Source organism: Apium graveolens, chromosome 7, assembly GCF_009905375.1.
Source record: "Apium graveolens cultivar Ventura chromosome 7, ASM990537v1, whole genome shotgun sequence".
Classification (NCBI taxonomy): domain Eukaryota; kingdom Viridiplantae; phylum Streptophyta; class Magnoliopsida; order Apiales; family Apiaceae; genus Apium; species Apium graveolens.
In genome coordinates, this window is record NC_133653.1 from 266843248 (window position 1) to 266863586 (window position 20339).

Consider the following 20339-nt stretch of genomic DNA (forward strand, 5'->3'; position numbering starts at 1 on the left):
GCAAGTTTTTACAAATTATCAATTAACCGCTCTTTTTCAAGTATTCTGGGAACCTCATGTAAAAACTAATGTATGCTTAAACTCTATTTTCCACATTATCGCACTTCAATTTTTTCAATCTCTTATATCTACTTTTATAAGCATTATTCTAATATTTATAGGTCAAACATTATGCAAAGTAACAAAATGCAAACAAGTTTACTCATTATATTAGTAAGCCTAGCAAACCAAACACATATAAGTGAAGCGAAGACATAATTATATTAGAACCAAGTCAAATAAAGGATTCCACAACATGATCATAAAAATCAAATGATAAATCAGTTACAGAGTCAAAGAAAGCATTATAATATGTCTTCAGATTATATAAGCTTAAATACCAACTTAAAAGGTTCATCTTAACATACTTCATCTGTGAAATGAGTTTAGTCATCTGGCTCACACTTAATCACAGTTACGTTGAAATGATATTACGATTCTTTGGTACGATGAAAAACACATATATCTCCAAGCTTCAATCCCAGAGAGTCTTGAAACTCCAACCAACCATCATGAATTGTTGTACGCTTCCAATCACTTCTCTTCCTAACTTCGAGTCTTCATGCAGATTCTCCCGAGTACACATTTATGTAATCAATTCTCCCCCAAATGTTGCACAAATCCTTATACTCATTTGAGATATCCTAACCAAAACAAATTTCATGTTCATTACTTTTCATAAACTCAACTATAAAGTAATTGTTCTTTATATAAGCCAATGTAAAAAAAACAGTGTTATGTGATACACGAAATTAGCACATACCACACCATGACAATATTTTAACATATGGTATGGTTGGATAGTTATCTCAAATCCATGAGCTCTCGCGACTATAAAAAAATTAAAAGAAAGCATTAAAATTATATAAATATTTCTATATGATATGTAGCCAATACTAATTAAACCAATATATACATATAATTGATTGAAAGGTACGAATAATATAGTTCAAACAATATTACCATCAGAAGTTGGAGGACGCCCATGCGAAGTGGGCATAAATACTAGTATCAATAATTATTCGCGTGGTGTTGTCCATTGAAATTGAGGATCCTAAAACTGAGAATGAATTTGTGTTTATCTAGGGATTTTATTTAATTCAGTTTTCAATTGTATTATCTATTTATAATTTGATAAAATAATAATAATATTTATTATTATTATTATTATTATTATTATTATTTGTAGTAGTAGTGGTAAGTATAATACATTAATTTTAAATTTTTAAAATTTCAAATGATAGCTAACCACTATAGCCGGTCGCACCGGAGCACAACAACTTATAGGTTCAGCAAATTTTTAGATAACCTTGCGCCGAAATCGTTGTTAAAGAAAGATCTTAAATATATTATATATTATTCAACAACTTTTTACCATTAAATAGGAATAGTGCGACGTTGATCAACAATCCTACATTTCCTCTATACCATTGACATGAAAATGTTTATTTGATCAAAATTTCAATTATTTTTAACCATACTTGCTTTGGTTTGTCATTTTGTCTTGTGTTTGTATATTGAGAAATTGTTGATATTTTTTATACAGGATTGAGATAGAGATATTGTTTTGGTGTGTTAAGGAACCAGTCACTCTAAATCTAAAGATATTAGATAAATATCATTTTCAAGATCTTATATTACATTCTAACACTTCCCCTCACTCAAAATTTCATTTTGGATCGAAAAATGATTTATGCGCGCCCATCTTTGTAGCACTAATTTACCTTTTGAGTTCACAATTAAAATTAATTGTGAAAAATATTGGGGGTGGCAGGCAGGTTCGTGAATCCTCCCGTTAGTCTGAACTCAGATACCAGGTTGGAGTTTAGAATGAAGGACAAAACCCTATACTATGATTTGGGATGTCTGTATTGAATTTATAATGTTACATTTTACTACAGCTAAAATATAAGTGTAATTTACATCATGAGCAATGATTTGGTGATCATAACAAACTCTAAGAAGATATGGTTATGATGCAAATATCCCTTAATCTTAGCAGAACCCTTAGTCTCAGCAGAGCTTTCCTGTAATATCATTAACACCCCCTTTCAAACTGATGGGTGGACATGGTAGAGCTGTCAGTTTGTGACGAAGAATCTTAAAACGTGCAACTGATATTCACTTCATAAGAACATCAACAAGTTGTTGTTCACTTGGAACAAACACAATGCATAAAGAGCAAGAAATAACTCGCTCTCTATGAAAATGATAATCAATTTTTATGTATTTAGTGCGAGCATATAGGATTGGGTTAGAGGCCAAGTGTGTAGCACTAACATTGTCACAATGTAAAATCGGAGGTCATTTAAGCAGAATATTCAACTTTCTGAACAGGAATATAAGCCACTGGATGTCAGGTGCAACATGAGCAAGTGCACAGTATTCATCCTCTGCGCTGGATCTTGAGACTGTACTTTATTTATTCATTGCCGAACTTATAAGATTTGGACCAAAGTATATACACATACCAATATTTGATCACCTATCACCTGGGCAATGAACCCAATCAACATCAGAAAAATCATAAATATGTTCATCTTGTGATTTATTTATATGAGTGCCAAAATGAGGAGTATTCTTCAGATATATCAACATTCATTTACAGCAACCAAGTGAATTTGACGAGGTTGGTGCATGAACCAGCACACCTGATTCACTGCATAAGTAAGGTCTGGTCTCGTGATGGTTAAATACTGCAAAGCTCCCACAACACTACGATTAACGATTGCATCAAGAAGCGGAGTTGAGTAAGTGATGAAAGCTCAGAGCCTGGTGCCACCGGAGAGGAACATGGTTTAGCAAGTAAAAAAATTGCTCTTTTTAACAAGTCAAGAGCATACTTTGTGTGGCTAAGTTGTATTTGAAACCATTTCTACGAACCTCGATTCCTAGAAAATTGCTCAGCTGTCCTAAGTCCTTACTTCAAAACGAGAATTAAGATGACTAATTATTGATGATATGAACTCAATGATGGAGCCAATTAAGAGAATATCATCAACATAGATCAAAAGTATAGTCATAACATGAGCTACATTGTGTATGAATATAGAAGTGTCAGCACGACTTCTTTTAAAACCCAATTCAAGTAGAAATTTGCTAAAATCGTTAAACCATGTCCTTGGTGACTAACAAAGACCATAAATAGACTTGTGCAAGAGATAAACATAAGTCGAAAACTGTTTTTCTATAAAACTTGGAGGTTGCTTCATGTAGATAATCTCATTATGAAACATCATGTAAAAAGGCATTTTTAATGTCGAGATGACGAATACACTAATTACGGTTCATCGCAAGAGAAAAAACAAGCAGTATAGTTTGAGGCTTCACTACTGGGCTGAATGTCTCAACAAAGTCTATGCCATATTGCTGATCAAACCCTTAGCAACTAAACGGGTTTTCTGGTGTTCAATAGTACCATATGCTTTTCTTTTAATCATAAATATCTGGGACTTGCTGGAACAAAGACCATGTTCTTTGCTTCAAATGTGCATTAAATTCATCAAGCATTGCTGCACACCAATGAGGGAACATAGAAGCATTCGTGTAACATGTAGGTTCATCATCCTCATTGTAAAATGGATTGTAAGCATACCGGAAGCATATGATGAGTAGCTATGCCAGTATAAGGAACCTTTGATTTTCGTGTGCCATCACGTTGGCGTGTAACCATCTGATGGATAGAATCACGAGTATTCATTGGAGCAAGGGCTAAGCTCTGAACATGAGAAGTGGTTTGAACATGTGATATGTGTTTCTTGGTGATAATTAGTTCTGGTGATACATGTGATATATTATCTTGTTGAATTCAAGGAATGGATTTAGGAGTAACATATGTAGTTGCTGGAATCTCAGTTTACGTAAGAGAGTTGTTAGTTGTGATTTGCGGTGTTGATGGTATACAAGGAGATGTAGGTACATGAGGCTTTCTGAAATGGCTCAGAAAGATTAATCCACTTGATAAGGTTGGCGGTTCGGTTGAATTGAACCAAGACTTCATTTTGTCTATTGATTGTAGAAATCCAGATGATAATATGCTGGAAAATGGAAAAAGTTCCTTATAGGTTTTGTGGGATGGCATATGGAGCTTTTTGGTGTTGATAGCGTGATCAGCTATCTTCACATTTGAATGCCCAATACGTATCTGATTTGGTTTTGTGGTTCCCGTAACGGAATAAGTGATTTATACAGTTGAGTTATAAATGTGAATAACATACTAAAATTGGACTCTGGTGTTTACACAGCACACAACTACGTTTGTTTTATAAAGAGCATGCTAGTTAGTGATATGCAGTTTAATTTTGTTTTGTTTTGACAGAGATTCCAAATGATTTACAGATTACTGCTTTCATACTGCTTTAAAATCCTGTTACCATAACTGTTTAGTTTAAACTGTTTCTACTCTGTTATTCATATGTTGGTACTGCTGAGCAATTATATGCTCATCCTTGCAACCTGTTATATATATGTCACATATGCCTAGGAGACCAGTTTGTCATGTTCAGGGCAGGATTCCAGTGCCACCACTAGCAGGATTAGTTGAGGTAGTTTTGTGAGGCATGTTTTAGGTGTATGAGTTGCTATAATAAATTAGTATGTCAGACTTTTAAATAAATGGTTGTTGTGATAATAAATAGCTTAAATCATACTTGAACCTCGAAAAGATCTTCATATTGGGGTTGTGATAGTGTAATAATAATAATCTAGTAGTTTATAATTATGGTTTGATATAATTAGTGACATCAACTCCTGACCCCGGGATTGAGGCCGTCACATAAAAGCTAAAATTTCTAAACCGTTGGATCATAATCAAATTTACGGATATAATTTATGATCTCTTGTTCTCTCACTAAACAGGGTCTTTTTTGAACCTCCTTCATATATATATATATAGGTAAATGATCAAATAAAAACTAAACATAAAATAGAAAGCAGAACCTAATCAAAACCATTAGATCAATATAATCTAATAGCCCCCTAAAAGCACCACACTCTGCACCCCCACACACACAATCTCAACTTTTTCTCTCTGTTTTTAATTTAGTTTTTCCCGTCAAACGGTAATTTTTGTTTTAAATCCGATTTCACTGTATTTTTCTGCACCTCTCAAAGATCGATTTGCATACCGTATATGTTATAATTCGAAGTAATTTTTAAAAAGAAATTTATTTGGTTTCTAGTTTCTATTCTCAAATTGGTTTCTATTAGAGTAGTCATATATATATATATAGGGAGATGATCAAACAGAAACCAAAATAAAAATAGAAACTAGAAACTAATTTTAAGCCATTAGATCAATCTAATCTAATGGTCCCCCTAAAATCACAACACCCAACTAATCTACACCCTCCCACACCCAATCTTAGATTTTTTCCCTCTGTTTTTAATTTGATTTTTCCCGTCAAACGTTAATTTTTTTTAAAATCCGACTTCACTGTATTTTTCTCCATCTTTCAACGATCGATTTGCATACCATATGTGTTATGTTTCGAAATAATTTTTTTAAAAAAATTATTTGGTTTCTAGTTTCTATTATAAAATGGTTTCTATTAGAGTAGCCCTATATATATATATAAAATCAAAGACATCACTAAAGACATCAGTAAAAATTTAAATATTTTTTTTAAAATATGTTTAATACATTATTTATAAACTAATAAATGATATGAGTAGAGGGGTATAACAACATATATTTAATCAAATTCCGTGTTATAGAACACCTATAACCGTTACTTATTGGTATCAATGTTAAACTTTATTTTTTTACAAAGGTTTCAAATAAATAATCGATGTTGAGCTAACAATTGACATAATAATGTTATACAACCGATGTTAAATATACAAACAAACATCTGTTATTGATCAATAATCGATGTTAATTATTCTTAATAGCTTATGTGCTATATGTTTAAATAGGCGTAATCAGTCTAATATAACAATATTGAACATGACATTACTCAGTTATACTATAAAAATATGATTATAAGACATCATAAATCTTCCCAAAACATTGTGCAATATTGCTTTAGACATGGGGGTGAACACCGATGTGTAAGTAAAACTACCTCTAACATCAGTCATGAAGATGTCAGTCCTTTTTTACATAGACATCGGTTTTTACCCCATGTCTAAGGTCATTTTTAGTAGAGTTCATTATCAGTATCTACTACTTGTTCTTTTATAACAATTTTTAAGCTAAAAGAAGGAAAAAGCTACTAATATTTGATCTTAGAGAGCGTGTGTATGTTATTAAGAGAGAGAACACAGTTTAAGTGACTAACTAACTAACTAACTAACTAAGGGGTTATTTGGTTCGCCAAATTCTGGAATCAGGTATGGGTTTTGGCCATTTCAACCCCATACCTAATGTTTGGTTAAAAAAAATTGAATTTGATACCCATTCCTTAAATGCCCAAGGTATGGGTTTTACATACCCAAGTAGGGAAGTGGGTACGAGAGAGTGGTATGAGTATCAACTTTAATTCTATTAGTTTAAATTTTATTTTAGCAATTAAATGTAAATTTTTAATACTAAAATAAATCGATGAATAAAAAATATATTAAAATAATAATGAAATTATTATTTATAATTAAATTAAAATTATCGGCTTAAAAATTTTAAATTAAAAATATTGATTCCAACACTCAATTAAATACATGATATCAGATATGGTACCTGATTTCCATACCACTCTAATCCGATTCCTAATTTTAACCTGATACCACATCTCGAACCAAACGACACCTAACTATCTTTCAGCTCTCTTCGCTGTTCACGGGTTATCTTCTGGTATTACTAATAATAGTAATAGTCAAAACCAAAGTTTCATCATTCCAAATTGATTTATATAAATATTTAGGGTTTGTCAAGATACGATTTATGTAGGAGGACAAATATATGAGCTGTTATAAGCTCGACGGTTACAACTCCTATTTTAAAAGTCACTAGCTACGATTTTAGAATTTGGGGGATGAACGACAATTGGATGATAATAGATAAACTTTGAAGATAGATTCTTGTCATTTAGCTATCATGACAAGAGAAGATAAAAAGAAATAAAGAATACTTTATATGAAAGTGTTATTTATTACATATAAATTTTTGTAGCATTAACCTTTTTAGATATTATAATAAGTTAGGTAATTCATTCTAGTGGGTATTTATTTCAGATTCTAACCAAGATATTTTCAATTTATTCTCCTTCATTTCACATCTTAAACCATCTCTTCATACAATACCCCCTCTTTATTTTTCAAAAATGAGTTTCTCCTCATCAAATCAAAAAGGAAAATCGTTGATGATTGAAGAGGAAGAAATCCATAATCCGGAACCGCTAGCCATGTACGATCCAAATCAGGTGAATGATTTTAATTGAACTCCTTGAAGAATTAAGTATGTGTGCATGTTAATATGAATGTGCAACTTAACGAGTTTATTAATGTTACTTACAAAATTTAATCTGTGTCATAGATCGAACATGGATCTGAATCAGAATCTGAAGATAATGATGTCAAGAATGATGGACATCAAGAAAAGGTAATATTGAAAAAAATTTGGTGTAAATATTTGTAAAAAAACATGATAAAATTGAAAATAGTCATAATTTACCATGATATTATGCATTTACTTGGTGAAAACAACTAGAGAAGGAATGTGATTATTTTTGTATTTACTTATATATATGTAGGTGTGTGTATATATTTGTTTGGATCATAGTGCCTAATCAATATATAAAAGATCAATTGTTTATTTTGTCAATGATCAAACATGAACACCAAAGCAAGCAAGTTTTGAAAGGAAAATCCATTATGAAGAACACGAAAACGGGTCTTTACGATATTTCGGTAGAAGATGAAGCCAAAATTCGGGAGAGGGACCAGGTTACTTATATAATATAATATGCTAGTGTACCAAAATTTAAGATTTTTAAATGTAAAATAATTTGTATCTTTGTAAGTAACTTAGTAAATAAATTTGAATTTTTTATTAAACAAATATATATACTAACCATAGCATAACTTGTAATCAGGTATTCAAAACTTCTCTCGAGTTTGAAAAGTACAAGAACTCTTGGATCCCATGTCGGAAAGGGTAAATTGATGGACAATTGTGACTAGGGAACGCACAAATGGTGGAAGAAACGAGAAGGTATATAAAAATTGCAAAGAGATATTATCCTTGCTAGCTGTATAAATTATCATTAAGATTTGATCACATTATATTTGGATAAGCGACTTCTTTTTCCAAACATTTATAATTTGTCATTAATTAATTATAATTAGCTTTACTGTGAACCTCATCAAGTTTTTCCCAAAAAAAATATTATTCTTGAAAATAGAATCAGTAATAACTTATATTGTAACAATCTTTTTGTTAGTTCTATCATCGCCCCAGCTTGACAAGACAGCTTCCTTCAAAGAAGCAGGTCTATAGCTTCATACGCTATGGCTTTGTTACAACGCACAATGAGGGACTATGTTCATTAGAATCCGCTGAGAACCTTGTTGTAAGTTATATGCCTAATAAATACAAATTTTTATGCTGTAGTATGTGTGTATATGTGTTGCTAACTAAGCCTTACAAGCAGCCTGAGCCCAATTTGAGAATATATGGAACAAAAAATTGAGGTGGGGAAATGCTACACTTTCTCCAACTTCACTATCAAGGAGTATAAGCCGGAAGACAAATACAAATGTTTATGAATGGATAAACAGCTTATATTCAGCAAACACACAGATGTACGCGAACTTGATGAACACGAACTCATGATTGATATCAATGGTTTTGATTTCTTTGATTTGTATGAACTTGGTTCACTAGCTAATCAAAATGTCTATCTAACACGTACATGCATCAATGCCTATTAATTCTTTTTACAGCCTTATTCATATTTAAGGAACTTAATTCCTCTACATTATGTCTTTCTATAGATGTTATGGGAGTTATTCACATGCCACAACCTTTAAGAAAATTTCTAAATGTAAAAGGCCAAGAACAAGTTCAGAAGAACATGATTGGAAGGTTCGGTTATGTACTGTTTTTATATACAAAAAAAATCAAATAGTATACATGATAGTTTGTTAAAATTCTTAAATTGTATATAGAACAACTGTGCGAGTCACTTTATGGGATGCATTTGCTGAGACAATTGAGGATGCTTTGTCAAAATTGATAGAACTACCTCCTATTGTCATTCTAGCAAGTGCAAAGATCAGCGAGTGGAAAGGTACACATGCGTATTCAATGATTTTGATGAAATTGGTATGCAATTTCAACGGGAGTTGTTTTACATACAGGAGTTGTTTTAGGTACACTAAAGTAAAATTAAATTATTAGATTCAAGAACACCGAGGAGTTGTTTTTCCAACAGGAAGAATCGATGTATGTAATGTTGGAGCAACAACCTTCTACCTCAACTACAACCACCATAGCGTAACTGTAATGCATAAAATGTAAACTAACTACCTCATACTCTCTTATACAAATATCTAATAAACATCTACTACTCTAGTTATACAAGTTATAACTAAATATTAACAATGCAGGTTAAGCAAACCAATCTTCTCCCAACATAATTTTACAGGTGAGAAAAGGGAAACAAACAAGCTCTACACTGTTGCAGACATCAAAAATTTGGGTAGAGATTATATTCAGGTGAAAGATAGTTTAATTTTATATTACAAGATTAATTTTTTTGTGTACAACCTTAGATTATAGTAGTTTACTTAACATTTGTTGCTCCCGCATATAACACCTTTTATTATAGACCGAGTCATATGTAAAGTTGAAGTCACAAAGGTCGAACAAACGGATAACTGGTATCATTGTGTTTGTACATCATGTTACGAACAAACTGAAAACTTGGATGGAAAATACTAATGTGTCAAGTGCGATAGTAATGTTCCTAATCCAGATAAAAAGTATGTGAAGCTGTATATAATTTATTATACTTTTCTAATCACTAAAAATTTCAGACATTAATAATTCCATGATATGCAACATAGGTTCCAACTTTGCGTTATTGGTTTGGATACAACAGACAACATTCCTATTCTACTATGCGATCGCGAGGTGTGAACCATTATTGGGAAAACAGTTAATGAAGTTGAGAAAGAGGTACTAAATATTTCAGTCAAATAATACTTTCTACATATATAATGAACATTTGGATTTACATATACTTTTGATTTAGGAGCAAGTGAAAGGGATCTTTCCATGGATGTTAAAATAAATTATCAATAAGAAGTACACCATTAAGTTAATGCTAAGGGAAGAAAACATAAAACATAGATAACCCAACACAAGTATATGCTGCAACAAATATTTTCAGTGGTTTTGAGTGGGATAGTGACACAGTCATGGAACAATGCTCAATATCAAATACTACACAATCAAAGACATAGGTAGTCAATTATCTCTTCATTTCCTATTAATATAAACTTACAATACTAATTTATGATTCTTACAATGCCCCTAAAAAATTACAGGTATCCGGATCTACATACCACCTGGACAAACTGTCCCAGATGAACTTTGAAACACCCAAGAACAACAAGAAAAAGCACAAGTGAAGGATCTCTTTTTCAACATTAAGAATGTTAGTATTGAGTGCAAGTTTTTACAAATTATCAATTAACCGCTCTTTTTCAAGTATTCTGGGAACCTCATGTAAAAACTAATGTATGCTCAAACTCTATTTTCCACATTATCGCACTTCAATTTTTTCAATCTCTTATATCTACTTTTATAAGCATTATTCTAATATTTATAGGTCAAACATTATACAAAGTAACAAAATGCAAACAAGTTTACTCATTATATTAGTAAGCCTAGCAAACCAAACACATATAAGTGAAGCGAAGACATAATCATATTAGAACCAAGTCAAATAAAGGATTCCACAACATGATCATAAAAATCAAATGATAAATCAGTTACAGAGTCAAAGAAAGCATTATAATATGTCTTCAGATTATATAAGCTTAAATACCAACTTAAAAGGTTCATCTTAACATACTTCATCTGTGAAATGAGTTTAGTCATCTAGCTCACACTTAATCACAGTTACGTTGAAATGATAGTACGATTCTTTGGTACGATGAAAAACACATATATCTCCAAGCTTCAATCCCAGAGAGTCTCGAAACTCCAACCAACCATCATGAATTGTTGTACGCTTCCAATCACTTCTCTTCCTAACTTCCAGTCTTCATGCAGATTCTCCCGAGTACACATTTATGTAATCAATTCTCCCCCAAATGTTGCACAAATCCTTATACTCATTTGAGATATCCTAACCAAAACAAATTTCATGTTCATTACTTTTCATAAACTCAACTATAAAGTAATTGTTCTTTATATAAGCCAATGTAAAAAAAACAGTGTTATGTGATACACGAAATTAGCACATACCACACCATGACAATATTTTAACATATGGTATTGTTGGATAGTTATCTCAAATCCATGAGCTCTCGCGACTATAAAAAAATTAAAAGAAAGCATTAAAATTATATAAATATTTCTATATGATATGTAGCCAATACTAATTAAACCAATGTATACATATAGTTGATTGAAAGGTACGAATAATATAGTTCAAACAATATTACCATCAGAAGTTGGAGGACGCCTATGCGAAGTGGGCATAAATACTAGTATCAATAATCATTCGCGTGGTGTTGTCCATTGAAATTGAGGATCCTGAAACTGAGAATGAATTTGTGTTTATCTAGGGATTTTATTTAATTCAGTTTTCTATTGTATTATCTATTTATAATTTGATAAAATAATAATAATATTTATTATTATTATTATTATTATTATTAATATTATTATTTATACTAGTAGTGGTAAGTATAATACATTAATTTTAAATTTTTAAAATTTCAAATGATAGCTAACCACTATAGCCGGTCCCACCGGAGCACAACAACTTATAGGTTTAGCAAATTTTTAGATAATCAGTATTTCACATAATTAAGCCAATCAATTTAGCCAACACCATGGAAGATGCTCTTAGGGCACCCTAATATCAAGTTGCCATTTTCTTACCCTAATAAATTTGTGCCATCAGTAAACAGGACATGTTCCAGCAGATCATTCTGAGACATTCCGCAAATGAAACTATACTGACAAAAATTTAAACAAATGGGGTGGTACCTAACCAAGTCATACAAAACCTTGCGCCGAAATCTTAAGTTGTTAAAGAAAGATCTTAAATATATTATATATTATTCAACAACTTTTTACCATTAAATAGGAATAGTGCGACGTTGATCAACAATCCTACATTTCCTCTATACCATTGACATGAAAATGTTTGTTTAATCAAAATTTCAATTATTTTTAACCATACTTGCTTTGGTTTGTCATTTTGTCTTGTGTTTGTATATTGAGAAATTGTTGATATTTTTTATACAGGATTGAGATAGAGATATTATTTTGGTGTGTTAAGGAACCAGTCACTCTAAATCTAAAGATATTAGATAAATATCATTTTCAAGATCTTATATTACATTCTAACACTTCCCCTCACTCAAAATTTCATTTTGGGTCGAAAAATGATTTATGCGCGCCCATCTTTGTAGCACTAATTTACCTTTTGAGTTCACAATTAAAATTAATTGTGAAAAATATTGGGGGTGGCAGGCAGGTTCGTGAATCCTCCCGTCAGTCTGAACTCAGATACCAGGTTGGAGTTTAGAATGAAGGACAAAACCCTATACTATGATTTGGGATGTCTGTATTGAATTTATAATGTTACATTTTACTACAGCTAAAATATAAGTGTAATTTACATCATGAGCAATGATTTGGTGATCATAACAAACTCTAAGAAGATATGGTTATGATGCAAATATCCCTTAATCTTAGCAGAACCCTTAGTCTCAGCAGAGCTTTCCTGTAATATCATTAACACCCCCTTTCAAACTGATGGGTGGACATGGTAGAACTGTCAGTTTGTGACAAAGAATCTTAAAACGTGCAACTGATATTCACTTCATAAGAACATCAACAAGTTGTTGTTCACTTGGAACAAACACAATGCATAAAGAGCAACAAATAACTCGCTCTCTATGAAAATGATAATCAATTTTTATGTATTTAGTGCGAGCATATAGGATTGGGTTAGAGGCCAAGTGTGTAGCACTAACATTGTCACAATGTAAAATCCTCTGCGCTGGATCTTGAGACTGTACTTTATTTATTCATTGCCGAACTTATAAGATTTGGACCAAAGTATATACACATACCAATATTTGATCACCTATCACCTGGGCAATCAACATCAGAAAAATCATAAATATGTTCATCTTGTTATTTATTTATATGAGTGCCAAAATGAGGAGTATTCTTCAGATATCTCAAAATTCATTTACAGCAACCAAGTGAATTTGACGAGGTTGGTGCATGAACCAGCACACCTGATTCACTGCATAAGTAAGGTCTGGTCTCGTGATGGTTAAATACTGCAAAGCTCCCACAACACTATGATTAACGGTTGTATCAAGAAGCGGAGTTGAGTCAGTGATGAAAGCTCAGAGCCTGGTGCCACCGGAGAGGAATATGGTTTAGCAAGTAAAAAAATTGCTCTTTTTAACAAGTCAAGAGCATACTTTGTGTGGCTAAGTTGTATTTGAAACCATTTCTACGAACCTCGATTCCTAGAAAATTGCTCAGCTGTCCTAAGTCCTTACTTCAAAACGAGAATTAAGATGACTAATTATTGATGATATGAACTCAATGATGGAGCCAATTAAGAGAATATCATCAACATAGATCAAAAGTATAGTCATAACATGAGCTACATTGTGTATGAATATAGAAGTGTCAACCCGACTTCTTTTAAAACCCAATTCAAGTAGAAATTTGCTAAAATCGTTAAACCATGTCCTTGGTGACTGACAAAGACCATAAATAGACTTGTGCAAGAGATAAACATAATTCGAAAACTGTTTGTCTATAAAACTTGGAGGTTGCTTCATGTAGATAATCTCATTGTGAAACATCGTGTAAAAAGGCATTTTTAATATCGAGATGACGAATACACTAATTACGGTTCATCGCAAGAGAAAAAACAAGCAGTATAGTTTGAGGCTTCACTACTGGGCTGAATGTCTCAACAAAGTCTATGCCATATTGCTGATCAAACCCTTAGCAACTAAACGGGTTTTCTGGTGTTCAATAGTACCATATGCTTTTCTTTTAATCATAAATATCTGGGACTTGCTGGAACAAAGACCATGTTCTTTGCTTCAAATACGCATTAAATTCATCAAGCATTGCTGCACACCAATGAGGGAACATAGAAGCATTCGTGTAACATGTAGGTTCATCATCCTCATTGTAAAATGGATTGTAAGCATACCGGAAGCATATGATGAGTAGCTATGCCAGTATAAGGAACCTTTGATTTTCTTCTGCCATCACGTTGGCGTGTAACCATCTGATGGATAGAATCACGAGTATTCATTGGAGCAAGGGCTAAGCTCTGAACATGAGAAGTGGTTTGAACATGTGATATGTGTTTCTTGGTGATAATTAGTTCTGGTGATACATGTGATATATTATCTTGTTGAATTCAAGGAATGGATTTAGGAGTAACATATGTAGTTGCTGGAATCTCAGTTTACGTAAGAGAGTTGTTAGTTGTGATTTGCGGTGTTGATGGTATACAAGGAGATGTAGGTACATGAGGCTTTCTGAAATGGCTCAGAAAGATTAATCCACTTGATAAGGTTGGCGGTTCGGTTGAATTGAACCAAGACTTCATTTTGTCTATTGATTGTAGAAATCCAGATGATAATATGCTGGAAAATGGAAAAAGTTCCTTATAGGTTTTGTGGGATGGCATATGGAGCTTTTTGGTGTTGATAGCGTGATCAGCTATCTTCACATTTGAATGCCCAATACGTATCTGATTTGGTTTTGTGGTTCCCGTAACGGAATAAGTGATTTATACAGTTGAGTTATAAATGTGAATAACATACTAAAATTGGACTCTGGTGTTTACACAGCACACAACTACGTTTGTTTTATAAAGAGCATGCTAGTTAGTGATATGCAGTTTAATTTTGTTTTGTTTTGACAGAGATTCCAAATGATTTACAGATTACTGCTTTCATATTGCTTTATAATCCTGTTACCATAACTGTTTAGTTTAAACTGTTTCTACTCTGTTATTCATATGTTCGTACTGCTGAGCAATTATATGCTCATCCTTGCAACCTGTTATATATATGTCACATATGCCTAGGAGACCAGTTTGTCATGTTCAGGGCAGGATTCCAGTGCCACCACTAGCAGGATTAGTTGAGGTAGTTTTGTGAGGCATGTTTTAGGTGTATGAGTTGCTATAATAAATTAGTATGTCAGACTTTTAAATAAATGGTTGTTGTGATAATAAATAGCTTAAATCATACTTGAACCTCGAAAAGATCTTCGTATTGGGGTTGTGATAGTGTAATAATAATAATCTAGTAGTTTATAATTATGGTTTGATATAATTAGTGACATCAACTCCTGACCTCGGGATTGAGGCCGTCACATAAAAGCTAAAATTTCTAAACCGTTGGATCATAATCAAATTTACGCATATAATTTATGATCTCTTGTTCTCTTACTAAACAGGGTCTTTTTTGAACCTCCTTCATATATATATATATATAGGTAAATGATCAAATAAAAACTAAACATAAAATAGAAAGCAGAAACTAAACAAAACCATTAGATCAATATAATCTAATAGACCCCTAAAAGCACCACACTCTGCACCCCCACACACACAATCTCAACTTTTTCTCTCTGTTTTTAATTTAGTTTTTCCCGTCAAACGGTAATTTTTGTTTTAAATCCGATTTCACTGTATTTTTCTGCACCTCTCAAATATCGATTTGCATACCATATATGTTATAATTCGAAGTAATTTTTAAAAAGAAATTTATTTGGTTTCTAGTTTCTATTCTCAAATTGGTTTCTATTAGAGTAGTCATATATATATATATATATAGGGAGATGATCAAACAGAAACCAAAATAAAAATAGAAACTAGAAACTAATTTTAAGCCATTAGATCAATCTAATCTAATGGTCCCCCTAAAATCACAACACCCAACTAATCTACACCCTCCCACACCCAATCTTAAATTTTTTCCCTCTATTTTTAATTTGATTTTTCCCGTCAAACGTTAATTTTTTTTAAAATCCGACTTCACTGTATTTTTCTCCATCTTTCAACGATCGATTTGCATACCATATGTGTTATGTTTCGAAATAATTTTTTTAAAAAAATTATTTGGTTTCTAGTTTTATTATAAAATGGCTTTTATTAGAGTAGCCCTATATATATATATAAAATCAAAGACATCACTAAAGACATCAGTAAAAATTTAAATATTTTTTTTAAAATATGTTTAATACATTATTTATAAACTAATAAATGATATGAGTAGAGGGGTATAACAACATATATTTAATCAAATTCCGTGTTATAGAACACCTATAACCGTTACTTATTGGTATCAATGTTAAACTTTATTTTTTTACAAAGGTTTCAAATAAATAATCGATGTTGAGCTAACAATTGACATAATAATGTTATACAACCGATGTTAAATATACAAACAAACATCTGTTATTGATCAATAATCGATGTTAATTATTCTTAATAGCTTATGTGCTATATGTTTAAATAGGCGTAATCAGTCTAATATAACAATATTGAACATGACATTACTCAGTTATACTATAAAAATATGATTATAAGACATCATAAATCTTCCCAAAACATTGTGCAATATTGCTTTAGACATGGGGGTGAACACCGATGTGTAAGTAAAACTACCTCTAACATCAGTCATGAAGATGTCAGTCCTTTTTTACATAGACATCGGTTTTTACCCCATGTCTAAGGTCATTTTTAGTAGAGTTCATTATCAGTATCTACTACTTGTTCTTTTATAACAATTTTTAAGCTAAAAGAAGGAAAAAGCTACTAATATTTGATCTTAGAGAGCGTGTGTATGTTATTAAGAGAGAGAACACAGTTTAAGTGACTAACTAACTAACTAACTAACTAAGGGGTTATTTGGTTCGCCAAATTCTGGAATCAGGTATAGGTTTTGGCCATTTCAACCCCATACCTAATGTTTGGTTCAAAAAAATTGAATTTGATACACATTCCTTAAATGCCCAAGGTATGGGTTTTACATACCCAAGTAGGGAAGTGGGTACGAGAGAGTGGTATGAGTATCAACTTTAATTCTATTAGTTTAAATTTTATTTTAGCAATTAAATGTAAATTTTTAATACTAAAATAAATTGATGAATAAAAAATATATTAAAATAATAATGAAATTATTATTTATAATTAAATTAAAATTATCGGCTTAAAAATTTTAAATTAAAAATATTGATTCCAACACTCAACTAAATACATGATATCAGATATGGTACCTGATTTCCATACCACTCTAATCCGATTCCTAATTTCAACCTGATACCACATCTCGAACCAAACGACACCTAACTATCTTTCAGCTCTCTTCGCTGTTCACGGGTTATCTTCTGGTATTACTAATAATAGTAATAGTCAAAACCAAAGTTTCATCATTCCAAATTGATTTATATAAATATTTAGGGTTTGTCGAGATACGATTTATGTAGGAGGACAAATATATGAGCTGTTATAAGCTCGACGGTTACAAAGTGTAACTCCTATTTTAAAAGTCACTAGCTACGATTTTAGAATTTGGGGGATGAACGAGAATTGGATGATAAGAGATAAACTTTGAAGATAGATTCTTGTCATTTAGCTATCATGACAAGAGAAGATAAAAAGAAATAAAGAATACTTTATATGAAAGTGTTATTTATTACATATAAATTTTTGTAGCATTAACCTTTTTAGATATTACAATAAGTTAGGTAATTCATTCTAGTGGGTATTTATTTCAGATTCTAACCAAGATATTTTCAATTTATTCTCCTTCATTTCACATCTTAAACCATCTCTTCATACAATACCCCCTCTTTATTTTTCAAAAATGAGTTTCTCCTCATCAAATCAAAAAGGAAAATCGTTGATGATTGAAGATGAAGAAATCCATAATCCGGAACCGCTAGCCATGTACGATCCAAATCAGGTGAATGATTTTAATTGAACTCCTTGAAGAATTAAGTATGTGTGCATGTTAATATTAATGTGCAACTTAACGAGTTTATTAATGTTACTTACAAAATTTAATCTGTGTCATAGATCGAACATGGATCTGAATCAGAATCTGAAGATAATGATGTCAAGAATGATGGACATCAAGAAAAGGTAATATTGAAAAAAATTTGGTGTAAATATTTGTAAAAAAACATGATAAAATTGAAAATAGTCATAATTTACCATGATATTATGCATTTACTTGGTGAAAACAACTAGAGAAGGAATGTGATTATTTTTGTATTTACTTATAGATATGTAGGTGTGTGTATATATTTGTTTGGATCATAGTGCCTAATCAATATATAAAAGATCAATTGTTTATTTTGTCAATGATCAAACAGGAACACCAAAGCAAGCAAGTTTTGAAAGGAAAATCCATTATGAAGAACACGAAAACGGGTCTTTACGATATTTCGGTAGAAGATGAAGCCAAAATTCGGGAGAGGGACCAGGTTAGTTATATAATATAATATGCTAGTGTACCAAAATTTAAGATTTTTAAATGTAAAATAATTTGTATCTTTATAAGTAACTTCATAAATAAATTTGAATTTTTTATTAAACAAATATATATACTAACCATAGCATAACTTATAATCAGGTATTCAAAACTTCTCTCGAGTTTGAAAAGTACAAGAACTCTTGGATCCCATGTCGGAAAGGGTAAATTGATGGACAATTGTGACTAGGGAACGCACAAATGGTGGAAGAAACGAGAAGGTATATAAAAATTGCAAAGAGATATTATCCTTGCTAGCTGTATAAATTATCATTAAGATTTGATCACATTATATTTGGATAAGTGGCTTCTTTTTCCAAACATTTATAATTTGTCATTAATTAATTATAATTAGCTTTACTGTGAACCTCATCAAGTTTTTCCCAAAAAAAATATTATTCTTGAAAATAGAATCAGTAATAACTTATATTGTAACAATCTTTTTGTTAGTTCTATCATCGCCCCAGCTTGACAAGCCAGCTTCCTTCAAAGAAGCAGGTCTATAGCTTCATACGCTATGACTTTGTTACAACGCACAATGAGGGACTATGTTCATTAGAATCCGCTGAGAACCTTGTTGTAAGTTATATGCCTAATAAATACAAATTTTTATGCTGTAGTATGTGTGTATATGTGTTGCTAACTAAGCCTTACAAGCAGCCTGAGCCCAATTTGAGAATATATGGAACAAAAAATTGAGGTGGGGAAATGCTACACTTTCTCCAACTTCACTATCAAGGAGTATAAGCCGGAAGACAAATACAAATGTGTATGAATGGATAAACAACTTATATTCAGCAAACACACAGATGTACGCGAACTTGATGAACACGAACTCATGATTGATATCAATGGTTTTGATTTCTTTGATTTGTATAAACTTGGTTCACTAGCTAATCAAAATGTCTATCTAACAGGTACATGCATCAATGCCTATTAATTCTTTTTACAGCCTTATTCATATTTAAGGAACTTAATTCCTCTACATTATGTCTTTCTATAGATGTTATGGGAGTTATTCACATGCCACAACCTTTAAGAAAATTTCTAAATGTAAAAGGCCAAGAACAAGTTCAGAAGAACATGATTGGAAGGTTCGGTTATGTACTGTTTTTATATACAGAAAAAATCAAATAGTATACATGATAGTTTGTTAAAATTCTTAAATTGTATATAGAACAACTGTGCGAGTCACTTTATGGGATGCATTTGCTGAGACAATTGAGGATGCTTTGTCAAAATTGATAGAACTACCTCCTATTGTCATTCTAGCAAGTGCAAAGATCAGCGAGTGGAAAGGTACACATGCGTATTCAATGATTTTGATGAAATTGGTATGCAATTTCAACGGGAGTTGTTTTACATACAGGAGTTGTTTTAGGTACACTAAAGTAAAATTAAATTATTAGATTCAAGAACACCGAGGAGTTGTTTTTCCAACAGGAAGAATCGATGTATGTAATGTTGGAGCAACAACCTTCTACCTCAACTACAACCACCATAGCGTAACTGTAATGCATAAAATGTAAACTAACTACCTCATACTTTCTTATACAAATATCTAATAAACATCTACTACTCTA

General features: G+C 31.7%; 1 long non-coding RNA gene across 1 annotated transcript; it reads left to right on the forward strand.

Moving 5' to 3' along the window:
* Positions 1 to 8066: 8066 nt before the first annotated feature.
* Positions 8067 to 8721, forward strand: LOC141671558 (uncharacterized). Its single transcript, XR_012555169.1, has 3 exons — positions 8067 to 8188; positions 8418 to 8546; positions 8628 to 8721. It is a non-coding gene; the product is annotated as an uncharacterized LOC141671558 (long non-coding RNA).
* The last annotated feature ends 11618 nt before the right edge of the window (positions 8722 to 20339 follow it).